The sequence below is a fragment of the Centrocercus urophasianus genome, unplaced genomic scaffold, assembly GCF_019232065.1.
Source record: "Centrocercus urophasianus isolate 14NV4802_14NV808 unplaced genomic scaffold, USGS_Curo_1.0 seq_2, whole genome shotgun sequence".
NCBI classification, from domain to species: domain Eukaryota; kingdom Metazoa; phylum Chordata; class Aves; order Galliformes; family Phasianidae; genus Centrocercus; species Centrocercus urophasianus.
In genome coordinates this window covers 2,982,735-3,007,211 of record NW_024884755.1, presented here as the reverse complement: position 1 = coordinate 3,007,211, position 24,477 = coordinate 2,982,735, and the positions used below count along the sequence as shown (strand labels likewise).

General features: G+C 39.8%; 1 protein-coding gene across 13 annotated transcripts in view; it reads right to left on the bottom strand.

The window, feature by feature from the left end:
* TOX3 (TOX high mobility group box family member 3) overlaps positions 1 to 24,477 on the bottom strand; it is a 238,701-nt gene that overhangs the window by 70,920 nt on the left and 143,304 nt on the right. For 10 of the 13 annotated variants that reach the window (XM_042821635.1, XM_042821637.1, XM_042821638.1 and 7 more), the window contains one exon: positions 3,990 to 4,108. The exons of 2 other annotated variants lie outside the window; for them this stretch is intronic. The gene's annotated coding sequence lies outside the window, so the exon portion shown is untranslated. Of the gene's footprint in view, positions 1 to 3,989; positions 4,109 to 11,146; positions 11,209 to 24,477 lie in introns of all 13 variants that reach the window. One more of the 13 variants, XM_042821639.1, reaches the window with a different exon arrangement.

The following is a 24,477-nucleotide window of genomic DNA, read 5'->3' as shown; positions in this document are numbered from 1 at the left end:
GGGCCCGCGCCCCTCCCCGCCGCCGCCCCTCCCGCAGCCCGCCCGCCCGCTGCCGCCCCCGGCGGCCGGTGCGGGGCCGCGCCGCTGCTCGCCGGGCTCGGGCGGCCCATGGCTGCCCCCGCTCCTCGGAGGGCGCAGGTGAGGAACTTTCCCCGCCGCTGCCCTCGTTTGCTCTCCGTGCGGTGCACTTTATCGATCCGTGCCGCTGCCTCGGGAGGAGGGGGCGGTCGCAGGGGGAGGTTTTCCTAACGCGCTGCCGGGAGCGGGACTTTAACGCTGCTGCCCTGCAGAAACCTTCCTGACCTCCCGAAGTCGGGAGAGGTCTATCCAAAAACATCCCCTAATAATCCACGTTTGTTCAACCGGAGATGCTGCGCACTGCAGCTGTAGCCACCGCGGTGTGTGGGGCTTCCAAGTCCCAGCATCTTGCTCCAGAACTCTTGAAGGAAACGCGGAAGCAGTAGGAAAGGCCATATAACTGTAACTTAAGCCCTGCAAGCCAGGCGCGAGGAAGAAAAGGATGGAAACGGCTTCAAAAGTTCTGTGATGGGGAAAGAATGGCCCTTTGGCTCCAGGGCAGGTCCTATGCAGTTATAACCCAGCTGAAAATGTACCCACAGCTGTGTTTCAGTTTACTCCAAAATGGCCATATGCCACCACCACCACACGAGGTTCAGCTGCACAGCATCCCAACACCTCCCCTCAAGACAGCGCTGTTGCATTGCTGCAGCTCCAGCAGAGGATGGCTGTCCTGGGCAGCACTGCTGTCCCAACGCTGACCACAACCAGGTCTGCACTGTGCAGATACATGGGAACAAATGGCAAAGCAGGCAACAAGGACAACATGGGAAAGGGAACATCTTTCTGATTTGATTCTGAGAAATGTTACTTGCAAGATTTATTGCAGCACAAACATTGAGACAATTGGGAATGCCAGATCAAAGAATCAGGACTGCTTATTTTGGGGTGTGGATTTGGAAATATCATAATCTGAAGCCAAGAAAGATCTCTAAAATGATGTTTTGCTCCACGAGCAAAATTAAACATAGCATGGATATACATCTGTATTTACATGGAGTATTTATTATCTAGCTTTATGGAAAAAATGTGCATGAACTGGTAAGTGCCTAAGCAGAAAAGAAAGCAGACACATGCAGCCAAATACTTAATCCAATTGCATATTCATTTAGCATCAACCATTCCTAACCAAAGGGAAAAACTGCAAAAATCTGCTCTGTTGCTACAAGGAGAATGGTTGAAGAACGCGCAGTTGAGTGTTCCCACAGGCAAACCCCATACCTGTGGCAAAAATTATTTATGCTCCTTAGAGAAAGCAATTGTTTAGAAATAAAGACAGCCAAGTACTGAATCTGCTTCAGAACGCACCACTGCATTAGAGCAGTGCTCCAGTAGCAGAAAAGTGGCCATGCGTGGGCACAACAAACTCTTCTCAGCATTGAGCTTGGGCTAATAAAGCAATCCCTGCTTTGCTTTAGTCATTAGGTGGCAAACGTTTCTGCAAAACAAGTGGATGTGCTGGATAAACAACTCTCAGGTAGCAAGGGCAGAGTGCCTTGCTATATAAATGAAAGGGCATTTCCAGACCCCCTTGCTCTGGCTCTCTAAACTCTTAATGCAGTCTGAAAGCATGCTCCCATGGAATCCAGAAGGAAAGTGCTTGAGCAAGGAATAACAGGCAAATGATTATGAGTTCAGGATTTGATCCTGTGGTTGTATTGAAAGGATACCCCACGTGTGGCAGATCCATGCAGCATATGGCTCTGGGCTATGCACAACCTGCAGAGCACTGCTGCTGGACAGGCAGGCAGGCCTGGAGCAGTGTCCTGGCAGCTCTACCCCAGGCCAGCCTGGCTCCAAGCACAGGATGTGGGGCAGGATACAGGGTCGCTGCTGCCTTGGAAGCAAGTGATGGGACAGTGTTGCAATGGAGCATGCTGCTTCCAACCCTGTTTCTTCTGAAAAGAACACGTACAATTGGAAAATTCCAGCATATTCCACCTGTCCTCAATGTGGAAGTCAGTATGAAATTGAAATGGAAAAAAAATAGTCAGATATTAGTTTGTCTTTAATTCCAGCAAGGTAAGATGCTTATCCCCAAAATATTACTTGGGCAAAGGCTTTGAAACAGTGTGTATTTTTAAACTTAGGAAACTAAAACACAGAAATCCAGTGGTTTTTGGAAGAAAAAAGAAATCCAGTTCCTGACCATGACAAACTGGGATCTCTGCCAATGCCAAAATTCAGCATTTTGTAGAACTGGTAAGACTGCAGCGAACTTAATGGGTGATTTGAAGAACAGAAGAGACACTGGGATAGATGTGCTAATTTGTTTTTTCTCTTTAAACAAAATATTATGTTTTATGTGATAATGCACCAGAGGGAATTTTACAATCTAAAAAATTAACAAGTGTGTGTTTTCCTTTCTTGACACCTCTTCAATGTAGTTTATTAAATAAGTAAACTCAAGTAATCTCTGCTAGGCTTTAAATCCATATACATGAAGTTGGAGCTGGCTGTTAGGAACAAAGTATTTATCTCTGGGGTACATTAAAGATAGAATAGGAGCCAAAGAACGTTTATCTTTCTGTACATATCACTTGAAAGGAGTCCAACAAATTCTCTCAAATCATTCAATTTGAGATCCCTCAGTAAAACTCCAGTTTCAGAATTCTACATTTTCTTTCAGAGCTGCTGGAAGTATCAATTATTTGCAACTTGAATCATTGCCCATCTTTTCTGCTGATTGAATGACAGGAAGCATCTTTCTGCTCTAAGCAGGGCACTCCAGTTTCTCTGGTACTGGGCAGCCTCGGTTTCAAAGAAACTTTCTGAGAACTTGAATAGAACTGGAGTGAACTTGAATGAAACTGGACCGTGTGCCTACTAATGCCAACAGTGATGATTCAGGCAGTCACACACAAACTGTGACTTTGTTCCATCTTCAGCTATACTTTCTTCTGAGTCATCAGCACAACTCAATTTTAAAAGCCATTAAGGATGCTCAGACTGCTTTTCTGATGGAAGAGCAAAAATTGGACTGCAGTGAATCAGTCACATATAGAGTTGAAAATGCGCGTGCACAAATTCTCACGGCTGCCCAGTGCAGCATTTGCCTGCTTGCATAGGTAAATACCGATGTTCAGGTGCTGCTGATTTCCACACCAGCCTGGCAAGCCCTTTTCTCTATGCTAGGACACAGCAAGGCAGCACAACACATTCCACGGTTATGGCTTATCTGCTTTGTCCAGTGATCCTTGCTGCTACCTTTATGGACCACCCAAACTGCATTATTGTAAGCCCTGCCTCAGGCTCCCAGTCTGTATCACAAACCCCATGCCACAGGTTGTGGCTCATTCTTTTGAAGCCAAAAGCACATGGTCTACATCTGGTGGCCTCTATGGCCTGGGCGGAGCAAGAGGAGGGGGAAGAACACAGCATCCTCACGCCATCTGCTGAGGAGCATGCCTGGCCCTTCCCACCAGAGCAGCCATAGAGGATGAAGGGGCATAGAACATAATGAAAGGAAAACAGGTGAAGAGAAGATAGAGCACCAACCAGGTTAGGTTTAGAAAGCAATCTATACCCTTTTAGAATCAATAGGAAATCCCTTTAATTGATTGCAATGGGTTGTGAATTAGACCTATACTCTACTTATCAAGTACAGCTGCAGAGAATCAATGATATTTTGATTTGTTCCTCAAAAGAACAAGTGCAGTGGAAACTTTTGTCTAAGAAAAAGCGCAATTAACAGCATACTAATTAGTTCATCTCACTGATGTCCCCTTCTCAGCACGTAGGGTCAACTGGCATTCACAAGCGATCTTACAGGCAGAAATACTCTACATAAACAAGGCAACAGAGCAAAAACTTGTTTTGTTTGCATTAATTCAGCTCAAATATTCATTGATACCTCTGTTTCTCAGCACATATCTCAAGCAGAGATTGATAAATGCTTATTAGTCACTGACCACGTTTCCTGCAGTAGAGGAGAGATGGGAGCAGCCATGTCACCTGGAGATCTGGAGCTTGGTGCCCATCTGCCAGCTGGTTCTTTGCCTCCTCTGCCTCCATTGCTTTATGCAGAAAACTACAAATCAAATGGTATATTAAAAAATTACTGTTGTAGTCATTCCTTAAAAATACTAATCATTATTTAAATATATGCAAATGTAGAGTGATTTGAGGAAAAAAAAAAGCAAAAATATAAGTTATTGGCTAGCTAAAATTCTATTTCTTCTGGTCTGAAGTTGGGAAATGCAGGATTTTATGACAATGGGAAAAACAAAACGCTGAAGCTTTTCTAACACTTACATGCACCTGATTTGATGCTTCTGTGCATTACTGAAATCTCATTTTACCTTAAGTGTTTCACAACCTCAACCTGTGTTTGGCAATTTTAACCTTATTCTAACAGAAAAAAAAAAAAAAAAAAAAAAAAAAAAAAGCATTCAGATTTATTGGCTGTTTACAAAACACAGACAGCCACGAAGTTGAAGCATTATTTCTGTCTTAAAGCAAAAAGGTTTTTGTCACTTTAAAGAAAGTATTCCACCGCACTCCAAAATAACCTGTGTGTAATGGATAATACAGGATTACTTTTTGACAGCGTGAATATCCTGTTGCTATTGACTGCAGTGCTACAGTATCCTGACACAGTAGTATACAGCTATTGTGAGATAAAGACCACGTTGAAAAACAAACTGACTGCAGTACTGAAAACAGAAAAGGAACTGTCCGGTGATGTAAAAATTAAATTCTTTAAGAGAACAATGACTGGAAGAGTGTCATTTCTAGAAGAAGCATTAAAGAATAAAAGCTTTAGATGAAACTAAGAGAACAGTGCAAGGTATTCTTTTCTTCTGCAGCTGCCATTCTAAAGCAAGATGGAAAGGCCTGGTTAGAGACAACTGTAAATATATTTTGTTTTATGTTTCTGTTGATATAAAGCCATCACTATGTTTTTGGATGTTCTTTTGGTTGGTTGGTTTGGTTTATTTTCCCCTCTGGCCCTCTTCATATTCGTACAGAATTTAAACAAATGAATTAATTAAAAGAGGGGCATCTACTGTTTAAAAAATGCCTGCAACCTTTCAGCAGAAAAATGCTTATCGAAAGCAACCCAAATTCTTCTCTGCATTTCTGCGTTAGTCTTAAGAAACTTGTCAGGAAGAAACTTTCATTTTGCATTAGAATCAAATCTTATTACTAAAAGAATTATTTTAATGAAACTTATCTGAAAGGTCTTAGTGAGATACAGTGAAAAGTATTTCCTGATGAGAAAGGTTACATTTAATCCTCATCACTGCACCAGATTCACTCAGAAATGCTTTTCAGTTTTCATTTCACCCAATGTTCTATCAGGCAATTAGTTGAAAAATACAGTAACATACTCTAGGGGGGCTGCCATCCTCATGAAAATGAGGTGCAAGGAGATGCTGGGCCTCAACGCTGCTGGGAAAGAAAGGGATGACCTATGTAGGATATCTGCTTGACTTTTGTTAGCAGGGATGGCCATCTGCTCTCGTCTTCTTCTCCCAATTACCACTTCCCATCCCACAGTTGTGCTGTGGGAAGAAGCAAGACATGCAAAGCTGCTGTTCTCCTGTTCCTCGCTAACGAGGCAGTGCTCCATCTTGGTACCAATGTCACCTGCTACCAGCACAGGTAAACCACAGGATGTGGTTTAGTGGAGAAATATTGCTGGTAGGTGGACAGTTGGACTAAATGATCTTGGAGGTCTTTTCCAGCCTTAATGATTCTATGATTCTATAAGGTAATTAGTGATCAACGCTAGAGAACATATGAAGATAAACAAAAAATTATCTATCCACCTTTGAGAGGGCTGTTAACATACAACCTTACTGGGATAGATCAGATCCATGCAATGATTGAAAATGATCTTTCAAAGGACTTGTTGGTTATTCCTGTGTCTAATTAATGCAATCCTCCACAAACCTATTATTAAGTCCAGAATTAACAGCAGGAAGATTCCAGCTGAGAATCAGAAAACAAGCCATTTTTTGGTAAGTTCTGATACGAAAGACTTCGGGATTTAGTAATACACACATACATAAATTCATCAGGTTAAAAATTAACAAACACGTTTCTAGAAGTATGATCTAGGGACTGCAACTTCTCCAAACAGAACCGCTATGCTTTCATTCAGGAGACGTAAGCTCGGTTTACAGAGTTGAGCTCTTTTTCTGATGCTTCAATGGACTGAGTTTTCAGCATGCAAAAGCTAAAGACAGATTTCACCCAGTTCTCTATTTCCCCAAGCTTATTCTTACAGAATCAGCCCTCGTTTCCACGAATGGCTAATATTTAATAAAACATCTGATCACAAAACCAAATCTAAAAAGCAGTAGTAAAATAACACTCCAAGTTGCTGCTAAATACAATGTGTTTTGATATAAGTCCATTTCAACTCCATTTATTTCAGGGTTCTACAGCAGTCAGAATAATCAATGCGGAATTTTCCATGCGATTTACACATTGCTTTTTAAAATGAATTGACTGAAACCAAAAATGTTTATTTCTGCTGCCTCGCTCGTTTTCTAAAACATATTCTCTTTCTTTTAAAGTGAGAGAACGACCTCTCCTTCAGGAACAATTTTCTGAGACAGTGTGTTTATCAAATGGCTTCTCTGCTTTCATGAAAACAATTTATTTTCACTGAACTCTTCAAGATAAGCATCGAAGTCAGGAAGAATGTACAATGACATTTATAATTACATTCAAAAAACAAATATTTTGCTCAAAGAGAGGTTTTGGATTTTTATCTTCTTTTAGCGATACAAAACACTTTTCTTCCCCCAACATGCCAGCTAAAGATATTTTCTTCCTGAAATTACAAATGTATTTTCATATGCATGGAAAGAGAAGCCTGGGACAGTAATCTTCTCATAGAAAGGCTACAGTATGCATCCTAAACAATGAAAGCTGTAGCATAATCCTTACAACCAATTTGCCTTCCCTGCCCCACTCTTCGGAAATAATCTGCAGACAAATGACAGGGAAAGCAGGGGGATTCGTGACCCTGCACAGCCTCCTCCAAACACACCCATATGCCCAGTCCTGCAAAATGGACAAAACAATTGTCCTGTGGAATGGCACGTCCACCTCTCTGGCTTTGCTCCCGCATTCTCCCCTTGCTCAGAGGGTTTTGTAAGCCCTAGAGCTCTCTGCAGAGTCTATGGACACTGGCATGGTGTCCCACCCCTCCCCCCATCTTTGGGGAAATAGATCTTGCTTAAAAAACTCCCCGTTTCCCCTGCAGATTCAGCTCCAGTTCCATTTTCAACTACCAACAACAAAAGCTCGGTCATGCCAGACAATTAATGCTTCCTGCTATATTCTCAGCTGCCACTGAAATCAAGGTAGTCCATAATATAGCTCATCTTTCAGGACAAAGCAGCCATAAATTTATCCGTACCGTGCCTGTATTTTCTAATGTAAATTCAAAAACTACCTATGCAAAAGCTGCCCATGTATGTATTTAGGGCTTCTTTTTGAGCTGCATGGAAACACGAGTGTTACTGAGTTAAAAAGAAAGACACCAGTAGAATGCTCTTTAATTTGTGGGAATTCATTTCAGAAGTAAAAATTGAAGATCCGGTTCATTCCTTGTCAGTCAGACATCCCAGCTTTCATTATTCCATTTTTCAGTGCATGGAGTTGGTTCTCATCATAAAGATTCTCTGATAAAGTTCTCCTCTGGAGACACACTCTTTTTGTAGGCTCAGCTAGTGAAGAAATATCATCCATTTGTAATACTCATCAAAGAGAAGTGGTAAAAAATCAAAAGCAGCTGAAAAGAGATTGTGTTTCACTAATATACACTGAGGCTTTATTTAAAATAGAAAATGTTAAATTTGATCAAATATCAGCCCACCATTCAGAGTGAAATAATCTCTTTTAATTTGCATGTATCTGTGTGTGCCAAAGAGAAGCGTGTTTGCTTTCAAGCAGGTGCACATCCTGCTATGACTAAATCTCTAACTCATCAAATTGCTTTACCAGTGTGGGACATGCCCTTTTTTCTGGAACAGCTTCAAGCATTTTCCCCAGCATTTCAGCCACCTGTTTACTGAGTTCATACTCCAAAGGAGATGCATGCAATTAGAAACAAGGAAATGAAAATAAATGACCTTGTTTGTTATAAATAACAAAGAGACTCAGCAAAATTAATGCAGTGAAGCCTGACCTTGTGACCTGAAAGAAAGAATCACCTCATTCCTTTGTAGCAGCCTCACAATGCGCCAGCACCAAGCATTGTTATGCAGCTTTGCTTCTTTTGATGGATCTTAAAGGAGTATATTCTAAATATTAAATGTTTTACAAGTTAGATTAGGAAATTTGCATTAAAAAGCATGATGAAACAAAGTCAAAAGAGCAATGCTTATCACTGTTTTTCTCAAAGAGCACAGGTAAGTTGTGAGTGTGTCAGTTCCCTATATTACAGGTTGTTTTTTTTCCATTGGAAAAAAAAAAAAAGGGGAATTCTAGGTACTAAAGAGAGTTGGAAAATGTCTCTTTTGGTGAACTGAGCAGGAAGAAAGTTTTTAATTACCCAACTCCAAGACAAGGAAACATTTTTCTTTTGTAAATTCTTTGTGCAATGATGATCTGATCTGTAAGAAAAAAGCAATGCACTTCCACAGCTACTACAGAAAAGCCACAATTTTTTTTCATTATCCTTTGATTAGGTGAGCAGAAATACCTCCTTTTGTACAAAGTCTACTGAATAACGTTTCTACGGGGTACATTTTCACTTTTGAATGATTCATGTCATTGTGGAACAGTGTCCAGCTGTAATGGAGGGCAAGGTGTTAGAAATTTGTTTCACTCCTTGTCTCTGGAGGTAATGAGAACATACAGTTGTTTTTGTGGCAAAAAGAACAGTGTGTAATTACAGTGCTCGTTCCCATCCTGTCACTCTCTAAAACAAGTCCCTTATTAATGATGCAACTTGGAACTGCTGCAGAAATGAAAGGATAACACATTTGCATCTCACTGAAAAGGCAGAGCCCACAACAGGTATTGTTTGACAGGGTTTTTTCCAAAATGTGTTTTCTTTCTTTTTCCTTCTCTCACTTTCCAAGACACCCACCCAGCAGGCTGCAAGGCCCTTGCTGCCACCCAGGGCCCAAGCTCTGCAGGCTGCCCTCTGGGTGAGGCAGGGGATGAGCAGGGCAGTTCCTCCTGCAGCACCCACAGGGTGAGGGACATCTCATCTCTTCCCACCCCTCTCATCATTCCCCTGAGTAACAAAGCAGGAGGTCTACATGCCATGGAGCAACTTCAATCCATGACAGGTTCAGTGTGACTCACCTGCTCCCCTGCTTTTCCAGCAAAAGTAGACCTGAGCAAGTAATTTCCAGCAGAAAAAATAGTTGCTGAACACTTCCTCCCATTATGTTTGTGAAGTCAAAGAACATCCCAAGTGAGAAGGGAAACTATGGCTGTCTGGCCAGTAAATTTTGATTCAGTGGCATGGAGTCCCCATAGTAGGAGACCATGCCAGCCTATAAATTGCATTGATGTGAGTATCTATTGAGAAAAGCCTAGACCGAGTTTCTTTTGTTGGTTCCTAATGACATCAGCAGTCACCTTTGTGAGGGCTAAGTAGAAACAATTGATCATCTCTTACAAAATCTCATGTATATCCATTCAGAATAAACTCTAGATGAACATTCTCCAACAAGCAACTAAAAATGTACACATTTAATATCTGTCCTGAAACTTACTCATTGAAGCAAATGGGGAAAATCAGCTTAAAAAGCATTTTATTCTGGGCAGAACAAACTCAGGGCTTTCGGGAAAAGTTAGCTCCCCCACATTTTCTTTATTTCAATTTCAATATGTGATGGCTTAAATGAGAAAAAATAATATTGTAAATCCTACATCGCTATGTATTTATTCAAGAAAGATCTCCCTGATAGCTGTGAGCTGCCTGAACAATCAATGTGTAGAAAAATTAGAAAAAACAACCAAATAAAACCAACAAAGAAGGAAAACCGTCAATTCCACTTTGTTTTAATTTGCATTTAAGCAATTACCCGAAAACTGATACTGCGCTAATTAATAATTCTCCAGACTACAGCAGCTATAAGAAGCTATTTTCACCCTGCCAGGTAGATCTCCAAAGTTAAATCCAATAACTTCAGTCGCACCTTAGTATTACTTATGGATAGAATAATACCAATATTAGTCCTGCAAAATAAATTTCTGCATTTAAAGGAAAACTTGCACAGCCTCTTTAGAGATGGCAGACATAGAAAAGAACAGAATCGTTTTCCATGCCACAAATGAGCAGCGTGATCTGGCTCAGCAATTCTGGCCCCTTCTGGACTGGGCTGTGCTCCAGCATGTGCTTTAGAGCCAAGCTTCACCTGAGACAGCTGAATACAGGCATTTTTTTTTTCTCTTGCAAGCTTCCCAGACTCATGCTGCCTCCTTCAGCTGATCATCTGAATTCAGAGCAATTACTGCCATTTTAAGCCCTCTGACAAGCTTATTGCAAATTGTGCAGAGATCACAACCATGTTAAATGTTAAAATGTGCAGTTTAGATGTGCAAGCTGGTTGTGCAAGCTCAACCTTTAGCTCTGCACCACACACTTGAATGCCCTTGCACTGCATTGGTGGGACACACCAAAGTGGTCTGCCCTTTCTGTTACAGTAACCTAACCAGGATATTAAGGCAGGCGAAAGACACAGTGGTGTTACATCCAAGAATCAATGCTAGTCACAATCAGCATGCACTCAGAGATACGCAAATAATAACAGTATTCCAAATGGTTGGAGATGATTAGTGTCCAAAATGAATGATATTACAAACTTGGTTTTAAAAGAAACAATTTTCAGGAGCATTATTTATCCAAATTAGATGCATCAGTGCCTTTCAAATTCACCTGAAGTCAAGTATAGCAGGAGAACAAATTGTGTGTAGTTTAATACTTGGTTTCTTCAGCTTTCAGGAAGGCAGCATCCTGCAGTGGAACAGTAAAGCATACATCTCTTGTACACAGCAGGACAGAAAACTGTACTGGAGAACAAAGTTCCTGCAAATAACTGAGGCTCAAGTAGTTGCTGGTCTTGCATATTGAAAGTGTCAAACTTACCATCACTTGCATTAGGGAACAGCTAAGAATTAAGTTTCCTTCTTTCCTCCTCTGGTTCTCATCTGAGGAGAGGGTAAGCAGTATCACAAATGGTTCAAGAGAATAAAAGGGTGTCAGAGCCATTGCCCCCCCATTGCTCAGCAGGACAGCCCGCACTGGCCACAGCCCCATGAGCCACTGCAAGCACATACTGAATGCACTGAAATGTGGTGCTCTGAGCACCCACAGCTCCTTCATTAAATGTTCTGCCACTCCCTGAGAACGAGAAGTTTTATAGAAAATCACATTGTCAAGTATTCCATCAGTAAACAGTATCTTATATATATTAAGCTGGCTTATAGCAGTCATCTATTCTTTTCAAGATGCAACAGGACTTTGAATTATTTGCTCTATCAGCTGTAGTAAATTCCCCAGCTCTGCTGTGCATGGCAGGCTTGCAGAAACACCCCTGACAATGAAGTGAGCAGAGAACTCATACATGACAGAATCCACTAAGCAGTCTATTTTGGGGGACAGTTGGGCTTCAACAAACAATCCTTTCTTCTCATTCTATAGAGGAGCTGCACTGGGGCCTACTTTGGCCATTAGTCTGAGGAAAGCCTTTGTTGAACATATAGCTGCTTCTCACATTGAAAGAATAAATCACATTCTTATTCCGAGTATGTCTTCACTGCATTCACTGATGTGAATGTTGTTCCATGGCTGAAAAACTGGGTAAACAGCTTGCCCTGTGTCGGCTCTGTACTACCGTGCCTGCATTGCTGGCTGAGCAACCCAATTTAAAGTGGGCCTGGATGTGCCTCTAAGAGCCACAGCCCTGGGTTAGAGCTGCAAGTGATGCATCCTTTCTTTAGAGTTAGTTAGTCAGTTCATCAGGCTGGATTCACAAAATCACAGAAGTGGAGGGGTTGGAAGGGACCTCTGGAGATCATCTAGTCCAACCCTTTTGCTAAAGCAGATCCCTGCAGCAGGTTACAGAGGAAAGTATCCAGACAGGTTTTGGATATCTCCAGAGAAGGAGACTCCACAACTTCTCTCAACAGCCTGTTCTGGTGCTCTGTCACCCTCAAAGTAAAGTTCTCTCTCGTGTTCATATGGAACTCCCCATATTTCAGTTCTCTGCTCCAAACTGGGTCACAGTAAAGCAATTCAGTCAATCACCTTTAAAAAAATATGCTACTCTCTCCTCTTCAGTGTGTCTCATCATTTGGTATCAACTTACATTTTTTGCCCGTCTTCATATTCTCAAACATAAGAAAAATGGAAAATCCAGGTTTCGGTAGACCATAGGGACCTCTGCTGACAGATTCTATGCAGTCATCTTTGAATGAGCAGACTTGAGCTTCAGTCATTCAAGTCCACAATTTATAAAGCTGGATTTGATGTTCCATCACCACCTGATTCTACATTCCTTGATTTCACCGTGGTTGAGAACATTCAGCCTTCTGACATTGGTTTGTCGGGCCTCTGAGAACATATTTGGTACTTTCTTTACTTGGTTGTGAGCTTATGGTCTTTTCTGGTCTAAGCACTGTTCAGAGTGTTCAGAGTGTGGTAATGGGAAGGCTCCCATTACCACGCATAGCACTACAGTCATAGCTGAGCTTCTGAGCATCTCCTAAGCATTACAAGCACAACTCATGTCAGCCTGTGGCACCTACACATAGAATCCTCCATTTTATCATTTAAACTGGAGTTTGCCTGTCTCTTATAAAATTAACATTTCTCCCTTTCTGCTTCCCATCTCAGTTAGCACACTGTGCTGCCAAACAGAACAAGGGCTGCAAGGAAGAGGAACTGCTGTTTCAGCAGGGAGCTCTCAGGGAGCACCCAGCTCTGAAGTGCTTTCACAATTTTTCATCAGAGCTACAAAAGGCACAAATTCCTATGCTGTGTTTCAGTGGGTATGTGCATTTGTGTACTTGTCTGCACAGATGTGTAACTTAAAATTTAAAAAGAGCACATAAATACTCTGATGACCCAGACATCATATAATCCCTTCCACTACAGATGTTTTCAAACAGGGTAAATGGTAGACACATAAATATACTCTGTGAAATAATTTTTGTTCTCTACCCATACAATACATTTGTGGGGGGAATTTGTTGCAGGAAATGTCCAGTGACAACATCCAGAGTTATGAATCCCTTTGAATTAAAATCTCTATTCCAAAGTTTTTCCCTCTTCTTCTTTTTTTTTTTTTTTTTTAATTCCTTAAATATAGCACTGCAGCAAAATAAATTTTTAAAATAATGTTCATAATTATTTGCAAAGATAATAGCTGGTTTTCTTAGTTCATGCTCCCTTGTTCTTGCATCTCAGAAGAGTTCAACTAGCCTAGTAGCATTTATCCTGCCTATTCCTTTCAGAATTATCTCTGACTCTATGAGACGAGCTTTCATCTCCCTCTTCTATAGACCAGCTTCCTCTAACTTTAACAAATAAAAGTTACAAATAAAAGAGACAAGGGGTCTCTCTGCCCCTGTACCATACTAGTTTCAGTTTGGAACCTCATCTGTTCATACAAAACCTTGTTTATTTATTTATTTACTTATTTTCTTTAAAATTGCAGACTGGTCTCTTGAGCGTTACTGAAATGCCATCTTCTCTCACTGACACCAACCCATGCGAAGCCTAGGTTGTGTCATTTGCATTTCACAATTTGCCCTGATTCTACATTCTTTGATTTCACTGTGGTTGAGAACATTCAGCCTTCTGACATTGGTTCATCTGGCCTCTGAGAACATATTTGGTACTTTCTTTGCTTGGTTGTGAGCTTATGGTCTTTTCTGTTCTAAGTAGTGTTCAGAGTGTTTTTTTCAGATTTTGAAGTCAGCTTCTGAAAATCACTCATCTAAAAAAGTCACTGAGATTTACACGTACCTACTATATGGAAGACCACATGTATGTTAGTTAGCAGTTTATACAATCCAAAATTGCTTGTACAGAAACTCTGTACATCTGATTTATCTTTCTGTAATTACAATAGAAGAATTTAGGCTGGATTGCATATCATATTATGAATGCAAGCACTAGCAAAGCACTGGAAGGTCTTGCTTTGACAGGTTATTTCTCCTTTTGGACTGTTCTACATGTTAAACTTGCCACTAGATATTTCACTGGGATGGAATGAGTGCGCCCTCTCTATCAATACTCTTCTACACCTATCTCAATCCAGCCACCACATGGTGCTCTTCTCTGTCCACAGCAAAGTAGGAAAAAGCACATTGTACATGAAGGTAATGGAAACTGCCACGTACAAAACTGAGGAGGTGTAACTATTTTGTTGTAACTACAAACTATCTGAAACATCTGCACATCTGCAGTGACTTAAAATCTGCCAGGAATTAAAAGTCTTCAACCGTTCTTCAAATCATCAGGCTTTTCCAGCCAGCCACGACTTCTCATGACCTGTTCAGCATCTCTGTTTCCCCCTACATATTATAACTTCCCCCAGAAATTTCTGTTGATCTTTAAAGCCCTGGATTTTGTCAGTATACTGAAACTATATTAATTCCTTATTCTTTCTCTGCATCTCCTTTATTTGTATTATCCTTATCTTCATTGTGAAAACTGAGTCAGAATGTTTAACACCTGAAAAATACATTTCTGTGAGTAGGTTACCTCTGCTATGTCTAAAACTCTACTGCTTTATCCGGAAACCTCATTTCTTTTGTATTCAGAAAGTGTTTTATCTTAGCCTTTTGCACAAACTTATTTTGTACCTTTTGCTTACATTCTTCACTTTCTTCTCTAATCTTTCAATCTTCCCTACCAGTTTTATCTTAGAGATGATTGACATATGGACTTCAACAGTCTCAACTGCTCTTTTATTTCTCCCAAATAAATGTCTTTGCTGGATGGTAGGTGTAATTCTCTAGATACAAAACTTAAGCTTTGAATACCTCCAATTTTATTTTTCCATATATACCCTTCCATGATCCCTGTACTTTTCTTTCTTCATGCAATTTTTGATGTAAGTATAAATCTAACTTGGTTATAACACCTCATATCAAGATATTCTTCTGTTCTTACATCTCCAGTCATGCTGTATTTATTATGCACACCTATGAAGAGGATTGTTCGTTTTAGTCTATTCTTTTAAATTGTGTAAAGAAGCAATATTGCAGTATTCAGTCTGTGATTTAGGCTACACACCCAGACTGAATTAAAGCTAGATGGAATGACAATTCAGGTACGTTGTGTGTTTAAAGGTCTCTGAGTGAAAGAAAAAGAAATCTATAATGTTACCCTTGGGATTTTAGGCAGTGATATTCCAAGTCTGAAAGAGAGGGAATAAAGAAACTGAAAAAAGATACACACCACTGACCAATCAATTGAAAAGTACGATAAATGGAAAACAGAAAACTCCCTGGATTTTCCTTGTGGGCTGATAGCAGTGGCTTTAGATGATACGAAAGAGCACTTATAAACCACTTTCTACTTGAGACATAGAAACTAGTTTTTCTAAGGCATAACACACAGCAGCATATTCTTAGGTGCTGAGGAAAACCCTGCCACTCCACAGGCTGCAGGCTGAATGATGGTTGGCCCATCTTCCAACTACCTACAGCCTCTCACTCTATCTCTGAGAAACTCACAGGTGACTTCTGCCCTGCTTCTAATTTCCTCAATTCTGGGAGAACACTGGAATCTCTCCTCACCCAATGGGCTGTCTAATAATGTTAATCATCAGCAAAATGAAAAAAAAGTGTCACCAGTGAACCAAAACAAATGTGAAAAGCCAAGCCTGTCAGCCATGTTCCCTGCCCATGCAGGCAGCCTGGAAGCGTTCTCCAATCAGACCAATGCACACATTTAACCTCAGCACAACTTCTCTCAAATACTAATAGTGGTACATTTAAAGTACAATTCCTTGCAAAAGAAACGTCAGAGCAGGCTTCGCAAGCTCAGTCCTAAAGGACAGTAAAATGCTCTCCACTACAATGCTTTCTCAAACAAGTTGAATTTATTTTGCAAAACCACAGCTCACCTTTTTAGTGCAGGGATACTTTGGACCATAAGAGCAAATAGGCAAATATTAAGTGAGGTGATTCAAACATTTCCGCAAGCAAAAATCACTCTTATTTTGTCAGAAAACAAAGTTCACTATTGACAGAGTTTTATAAGCCATCTCACTTCACTTTGTTTTTCCACTTCTTTTTTCACAGCCCAAACTTGAAGGGAAATGTAACCTTGGTGCTGCCAAAGGCACACACAACTGCTCAGGACTGTCCCTCAGCTCCCACAATTTTCTTTGATCAGGACACATGGAAGTTAAGTCCACTACAAGTGCTGGTGGCAATAGGAAGCAGTGCATGTGCATAGGAAGCAAAGGGAAGGCCTTCCCTTTTTTTCTGCGTGGAAGATGCACAAATGACAGTCGCTGTTTCTTAAATTACTCCAGTGTGCTTTAAAATATCCAAAAAGAAAACCTAAGAGCCTGCAGAAATTTTGTTTATATTACCAGCATTGAAAAGTCCAGCCTTGATAGCTGAGTCACATCATTTTTCACTATTTTAATATCAATTGCTACCAAGTTTCAGCAACTGAAAAGGGAGAACAGAAAATTCTCACGAACTGGACAAAAACCTTCCCTTAAAAGGAAGGAATTATGGAGGAATTACACAAAAATTATTTTATTGTAATGAAAGAAACACATCAAAATAAATCTAGTTTTACTGAAATGCTTAGCTGTTTTAGTTGTGACATCCCCTTTTTGCATATAATTTAAGCCATATAACTTGATAGGGAAAGCACTGAATGGAGACTAGAAGCAGATAGCTCTATTCCAAAACGTTGCACATAAAGGTTGTATCAATGTTTAGTGGATAGTGCCCTAATTCATTACAGAATGGGATTCGTATACTTACACAGTAAAAAGCTGGGATTAGGCACACAACATAATTTCCATTATGTTAATGTTGCTTTAAAATATATTGCACGGAGTGCTGCAACAATCAAATTATCAATTATAATGTCTACTCAGAGTAGAAAAGTGTTGCAAACAGAGGGCTGATTACTGCTTCAGTACTTCCAATCTGCATACTCATTGTTTAGTACAGGGAAAACAAATTATCTTGTGTTGGCCCTAGTTCAAATTTAATTAAATGAGTGCAAAGCAATTATAATAAAGTACAATAGTATAGTAATGAAAGGAAAATAACTCATTAACCTATTAATCTTTATTTATGTTCCTCTCAAATAAGTATGTAATTTCTTTATCACTGCATCCCATAAGAAATAGGCTCTCAGTGCTCACAGCCTGCTTTGGTGGGGTTTATTTTGCTGAAGATCATTGTATGACTTCACTGTTACTATTTATAAAGATTTTATTTAATGTGTCTGATTTTTCTCCTCTCCCTTACACAGTATATTTTAAAACCCTTTCCCACATATCTGCGATGTAGATCGTAAACCTGTTCTCACCCCCCTTTTCTTTTAACACTTGTCAATTCTGAAAGGTAAACCTCTCTAGGAGCACTGGTACGGCTTCTGTCATTGAGTAAGGGAGGGAGCGCTCACAGAACATCTGCTACAAAAGTCAGCCTTACATTAAGACATAAGATGAAGGCATATTATTTTTGAAAGGACCTGACACAACTATCTCTTTATGATCTATGGTTTTAACAACATACCCCATATTTTCAAATGTGTTTTTCTAGTTCTTCCTTCCAAGTTCTATCCAAGTCGCTTGGTTGTTTTGTTGTTATTTGAGGTTTAAAGAAAAACAGTATTTTTAGGCTATTAGCCAAGTATTGGATTGTGGATTAACCACACCTGCTGTACAGTAGCTATCATCATTGCTTGATCTGTACTAAACTGGGTTTGTTTTCATTGGCATCTTACATTCGGGTGTGTACATTTAATGTCATACACCAGTGCATAGCTTATTGCAGCCAGGCAGGGTTGACTCTGTCCTTTCACTAAGCTGAGCCATGCAAAAGAAAAACAAACAATAAAGCACCAACCAAAGCTAAGCACAGGGAAAGCAGATTACGAGCAAAAGCACACTGCAAAAAATCATTACCAAATAACTTTATTTTTTTTTTATAAGAGTGAGGAAATTAGTAATGTTGCCATTAAAATTTTCTCACCTAAATAAGAGAAGTAGTGGTGATACTAACACCTAATGTCATCCTGGTGAATAGGCAAAATTAAGTGCTATATAAATCATAAGAAAATTATATTAGAAGTACTATAGTTTTAAAATACAGCCTCCACTTCTGCATGCACAAGTGTAATTACTGCACTTAGGGATGATCAGAGGTACCTGTGCAAAACAACGACCAGAAATGCTGCTCTGAACGCACACAAAGACTGGATGGAGGCTCCTTCTGAAAACTGGGAAATAAAACCCTCACAAAGAGTTTGCAAAGTCAAATGTCCCGAGGCTCTTTCCTTTCCTCTGCAGACCCAGTGCAGGCAGGGTCCAATCTTCCTGTCTTATAAGACTAGCAGAATAGCTTCCAAAAAGTTATTAACAGATTTTCTGAGAGGATTGTAAAGGTGCAAATTTACAGCTCAGATGGCTGAGAAACATACAAGTTCACCATATCTTTCTTCTTCACACATAGCAAAAAACTTCTGCCTTGTAGAGTATATTTCTGGTTTCACAATCTGCTGCAGAGAACTCTGTTAGCAAGAAATGGAACTCTTTAATCTTAATGACACTTAATGAATCATTCTATTCTTTGCACATTTTTAACACTCAGTTCTGTATTTCACACTTATTGCTCAGTTCTTGCTTTTATATTATCGCAGCACTCGTACTGCATTAATAGAGCTCTGCGCAGAGCCACGTGCAGAGCCCCTCTGTGGGGCAGTACAAATGGCATTGCTCGTCGTGACATTGCCTCTGACCTGTTGGGAAGAGCATCAAGAAGTGCAAAGCCATCACCAATAGGTGGCACATTTGCATTTTGCAGAGCATAAGTGCTACAGTTCTTTTTGCTTGTTTGTTTTTGTTTATTTGTTTGCTTTTACAATGATTCATGTTTTAATTACAGTATTTCAACATGTGAAGTAACTAAATCATTAAAAAGAGGGAGAAAGCAAAAGGAAAAATAAAAAACCTGCCATGTACAATCATCAGAATCTCACACAAATTGTCATCTTATTCAGTCCAGAGTTAAGTACTTGTCATCAAGCTAAATTAATGTTTATCCTCTTTGTAGAGCAACCACTAGAGGGGAGTTTGACACTCGTGTTGCAAGTTCACAACTAGATACTGAACTGCAGGGAAATATAGAAGATGAGAAATCCACAGTAATTAAAAACTACTATCCTGCCAAACACACAAATTCTCACCATCTTTCCAGATTACTGACTGAGATGATTTCTGGCTTAATAAAAGTCTGAATCCTGCTGCCAGCTGAGCTGACTTTGTCCAGTTTCCTGATACAGAAAGTGAAAAAAATGAAGCTGAGCTGAAGAAAACAACGTGAAGCATGCTCAGTAATGAAAACAAATACAAAATAAAATTGGCTGAGGCTGGACTAGACCTCACTGCCACTGGGCTTCTGCAAGCCAGAAAGCAGCAGGGAAGGAATCTTTCTCATTCTCCTGCCTGCAAATCACTGGCCTAACATGGTATCTCACGAAAATATACAATTTTAATATAGATAATAATGTCTGCTATATGCAACTAAAATATATACATAACTGTCCACGACTTTTCCTCCTGTGTGTAATCTTGACTTTATTTAAAGTGAATTCCTACCGTACTGTGCTCCACAGAGTGACAAGGTCAGATTTTCAGAAAGCATTGATGGGTGTAACGCACATCATGGGTGAAGCTTTCCTTTAACGCAAACAGACACAGTTTCATTGAGGTTACCATAATCCTGCAAGATTTGGCCATTATCTGCATAACTCAAACGGACCCTGCCAGAACATCAGATCTGCTGCAGAATGCTGTGGTGGGAATTAGGACACAACCCCTCAAGTTTTGGGCACAGGAGGTACAACCAACACATGATGACGTGCCAATACCCTACACCTAGCACTTCTGCCAGAAGGAACACCTCAAGTCTGATTGAGTCATTCTATTAACCGCACACAGTCTGATCATAACACGGGATTTTTTATTACAGTATGGAGACCACCTAGAAAATCACAATAAAATAAAATCCAAAAAAAACAAGTCTGACTGTGGATATTTTTAGATCCAACTATATATGTCACGAGTAGAATATATGTATGTGTGTGTATTCGCAGACAAACCATTTTTTCATAACTGTTTCAGATGTACTTCTACTGATCTTCAGAATAATGGAGCAGTGCAGAGTCAAAATAATAAAAAGAATAATATATCTTTGAGAAGAAAGAAGTGAATACACTGCACATTGCTTGTCACAAAGAATGCATTTAATCCCCGCTCTTATTTATAGCATCAAAATGCTTTTGACAGATGTAAGGATAGTAAAAAGTCAACAAACATGAGACAAAGACATGAAACAAAACCACTCAATTTAAATCAAACACTGTTTAAAGGGGCATTGATCATGTAAGTATATAAAGTATATATTTACAAGTTAGAACTGTCACAACACTGCAGTTGTGCTCCATAACATACTGTTCACCTAATTTACTCTATCACACAGCAGTGTAAATCAGGAGTTATTCCACTGATGACAATGGAATTTTTCTGGCGTTCTATTGATAAAAGCAGACTCTGTATCTGAAAACCTTCAATTAAAGAAATAATTAGTGTACACAGGTGTTGTTTTTCTCTGGTAATTGATGTGGATGCCTGAACAGTTCTAAAGGCTGGCCATTTGCTTGACAGACAGGAATTTATTTTCCTCTGTAATGAGCACAATTTCACATGGATGGGCTTTTTTTTCTTCACAAAATAGAAATCTACATTGCAGCATTCAATCTTGCTCAAGCCAAAACCTCAAATGGCCCCAAAAGGTCTTCTACAACTCCACTGAATTTATGCAAAGTAATACAGCCACTGCCACTGCAAGAGGGCTGGAAAGCAGTAATTCCTGAATACTGGGAAATGTGCTAAGGCTGCCAGACACCTGCTGACTACTGCTGACTGCTGGTGCTCATACCTGAAAGCAACTCAGAAACATTCCAGGGCAGGCACAAGAAATAAGAAGGCACAACAACCAAAGGGCATTTCTTCATTATTATAACTGAATAATGGAAAAAATGTTTGCCAGCTCTCCCTCCCAAGCACGGTTCAGCTTCGGACAAGAGCAGGAACATGATGTCTGATGACAGAACCATCCTTGCAGAGGACAACATGCCTTGGCCTGCAGCTCTGGCAGCAGAGAGGCGAGTACTTCTGTCCACCATAAGAATTAACCTTAACAATGATGCTGTGAATTAATGTACAAATAATTTCTATGGTAAAATGAGATTTAAAGATCACAGTGGATTAATTGACCATGAAAAGTTCATGAGTCTACAATGCAACTGTCACTTATACAAGGCTAAAGACAATCCTAAAATGTTCCATAAAAATAGTTAAAAGAGCTGTGTCAATGCTCCCATAAACCTGCTGGCAACCCTTAACCTGGGATATTCTATAGGTGATATTCTCTTTGATATACTGCATACAGGACTGGTTCAGATGTGATAACAAGTTGAAACACAGTCATGGAGACCTAGTCTTACAAGGACTGCTCAGAAGCATGCCAGCCTTACAAAGCAAGGTACAAAACCTGCTCTAGTACAAAACCCTTAAAGTCACTATTTACAAAGTGTGATTCATCTGTTTAATGGTGTCAAAGAATTCAGTACATAGTCCAGGTGGTAGCACAGCTAACAAATCTAGCCTGGCTTTTTGATGCAATGGACAGGCTGTCTGGTTCACACTGAGATAGGTAGATAGATTGATAGGCTGACAGACAGACAGACAAGGACCTTCTTTTCTTGATATTGTTTTCCTCTTAATACACACATTAGAATAAAAGACCCGCTCAGACCTTAATAATCTAGAGAACTAGCATAGGAATAAACTGAAAGTATAGGCAGATTTTTACTTTGTATTTACAAGTTCAGTTGTTTCCAAGGCCCCTTTAGGAAAGAAAAGGGCTGGGCTGGAGTTTGAAAACCTATTCAATAATAGATTTTAAACTCTAAGCTAGAATAGGACAGTTTTGAGCCAGAACAGTAATTTGCCAGCAGCTGGTAGATGTACTTTGTAGTACTACAAGCTTTTGGCAAAGAAACTCAACCGACTCTGGATTCTATTCCCAGTGCTGCCTTTCCCCAACTTTTAACCCAGGGCAATTTACCTAACTTCTGTCTATTTCTGGTTAGCCATCTGGTAAATAGACAATATAATTGCATCCTTCATAGGCTCATTGCAAGGCTTAATTATTGAATGCCTTTAAGATAAGTCAAGGTTCTAGGTGAAGAATTGTGCAATCCATTAATAAATAATAACAGGGGTGGTGAAGAGGGGGTGGGTAAAGATGCACTGCACAGAAGTAGTGTTAGCCCAACACTGGCAGGAGAAACACAAGAATGTAATTAGCTGACATGATCTGGAAAGAAGGAGAGCAAAATCACTAAATTGATTATACTAGAAAACGTATAGAAGGAAAATGGGCTAAGCTGAAATGACAAAAAAGTAAATTTGTACAAATGAGAAAGGACAGTGCTGGCAAGATAGAGTAAATCATTGGAGAGGTGTTGAAGTCTGAGCCAGGGAGCTCACAGTGACTGGAAGGAGAACTTCTCCACAATGCACAATTCCTGCTGCATCCCATCCCAGCTTGCTCATTTCTCTGCAGCACGGATTGTGCTAATGGATGGCATTGCCACGGGGCACGTGCCCTCCTCTATCTCATCCCAAGTGGGTGGGACCTCAGGGAGCCGACAGCTTCTCCTGGAAGTGTGGCATTTCTGGGACATATATCTGCACAGACATCTCCCTGCTGCCTAAGGGAAGCAGCAGACTCCCATCACCAGCCTGATCATCTGCAAATTATATCACAGGAACTACTTGCATTTCCGAAGCATAATTGTCATAAGCGAGCCACTGATTGCTATCTGACACCTCGCTTTCCTGCTTCCATTTCCCAGATGTTTCTAGTTCTCTCATTACTCTTAACTCCTTTTTATCAGAGACATGACAACATACATTAAAAAGACATGGCCGTACCAAAAAGAACTGTATCTGATAAGTACAAATTAGAATCCGTATTTGGACAGGATTATCAGTAATTTAATAATTTGTAAATGAAACACAATTAGCTTATTGCTTATTCAGCTCTCACTGGAAAAAGTTGTTTGCTATGCTGCACTTTTTCATTGCCATAAATATGTACTTTAAGTAATATAGCAGAAAACAAAGTCCTTTATCTAAATATTTTAAGTTCCTTTATTTACTTATTTATTGTACAAAAACAGGACATTCACTTAAAAAGTTCTTTTTCTGCAAGTTGTTCTTTGAGTTAGAAATCCTTGGGTAAAATAATAGTTCTATTACATAAAATAGAAAATAAAATAGTTCTATGTATAGTTCTATAAAGCCATCAACCTTGTTTTCTGTTTGTTTGACACAGACTTCAGTTATTAGCTCCCTCTTCCATAAATATAATTAGAACCCATTGAAGCTACCACTGGATTCAGTTCTCCAAGCTTAATTTGTGTTTACTTTTGAAAAACAAAAACACCAATGCGAACAAAGAGATGAATCAGTCTGCACAGTAGGAACGTAAAGATTTTAAGGGTCTTTCTCTGAAATCAATTCATACCAAGGACCTAGCCCTCAGATTTTATTTTTTCAGAAATCGTCGTTTCTGAATTTTGCAGAAGTAGTACTATGTATACTACACATATAGTACTATAGTATTATCTGTGGAGTAATTTTTAATGTTAGGAAAATTGAGAGATTGGAAGAGAAAGTCCATAAGCCCCACCCCTACATTAACATTTTGCTATGGTATTCCTTCTCTACTAAAAATGTATAGTTTCATCTGAGAAGAAAAATAACACGACATATTTTCTACCAATGCGGGTAGGTTCTTCTCTAACATAGAAAGACAAGCGGTGGGTTTCAAGAGCATTTTCATCAAGCTGAGAAATGTCCTCCAAAGGAACATAAAGAGTCACTAGCTGTACTATAAAGAAAAATACCTCATACTAATCCAGCAACAAAATGAAAAATGATAGAGAAGAAGGAGTTCGTGGTAGTTTTCCAGTCCTATTGCTGAATCTATGGAACACACCACAGGATACACTAAGCAGTTAAATGATTTTGTTCCATTAAATACATTTTGAAAAATCATTTGGCCTCATCACTTGGTAGAGAACAGTGAGACTTGCTCAATCTTGCTCTTAAAAGTCTGAGTGACTCATAAACA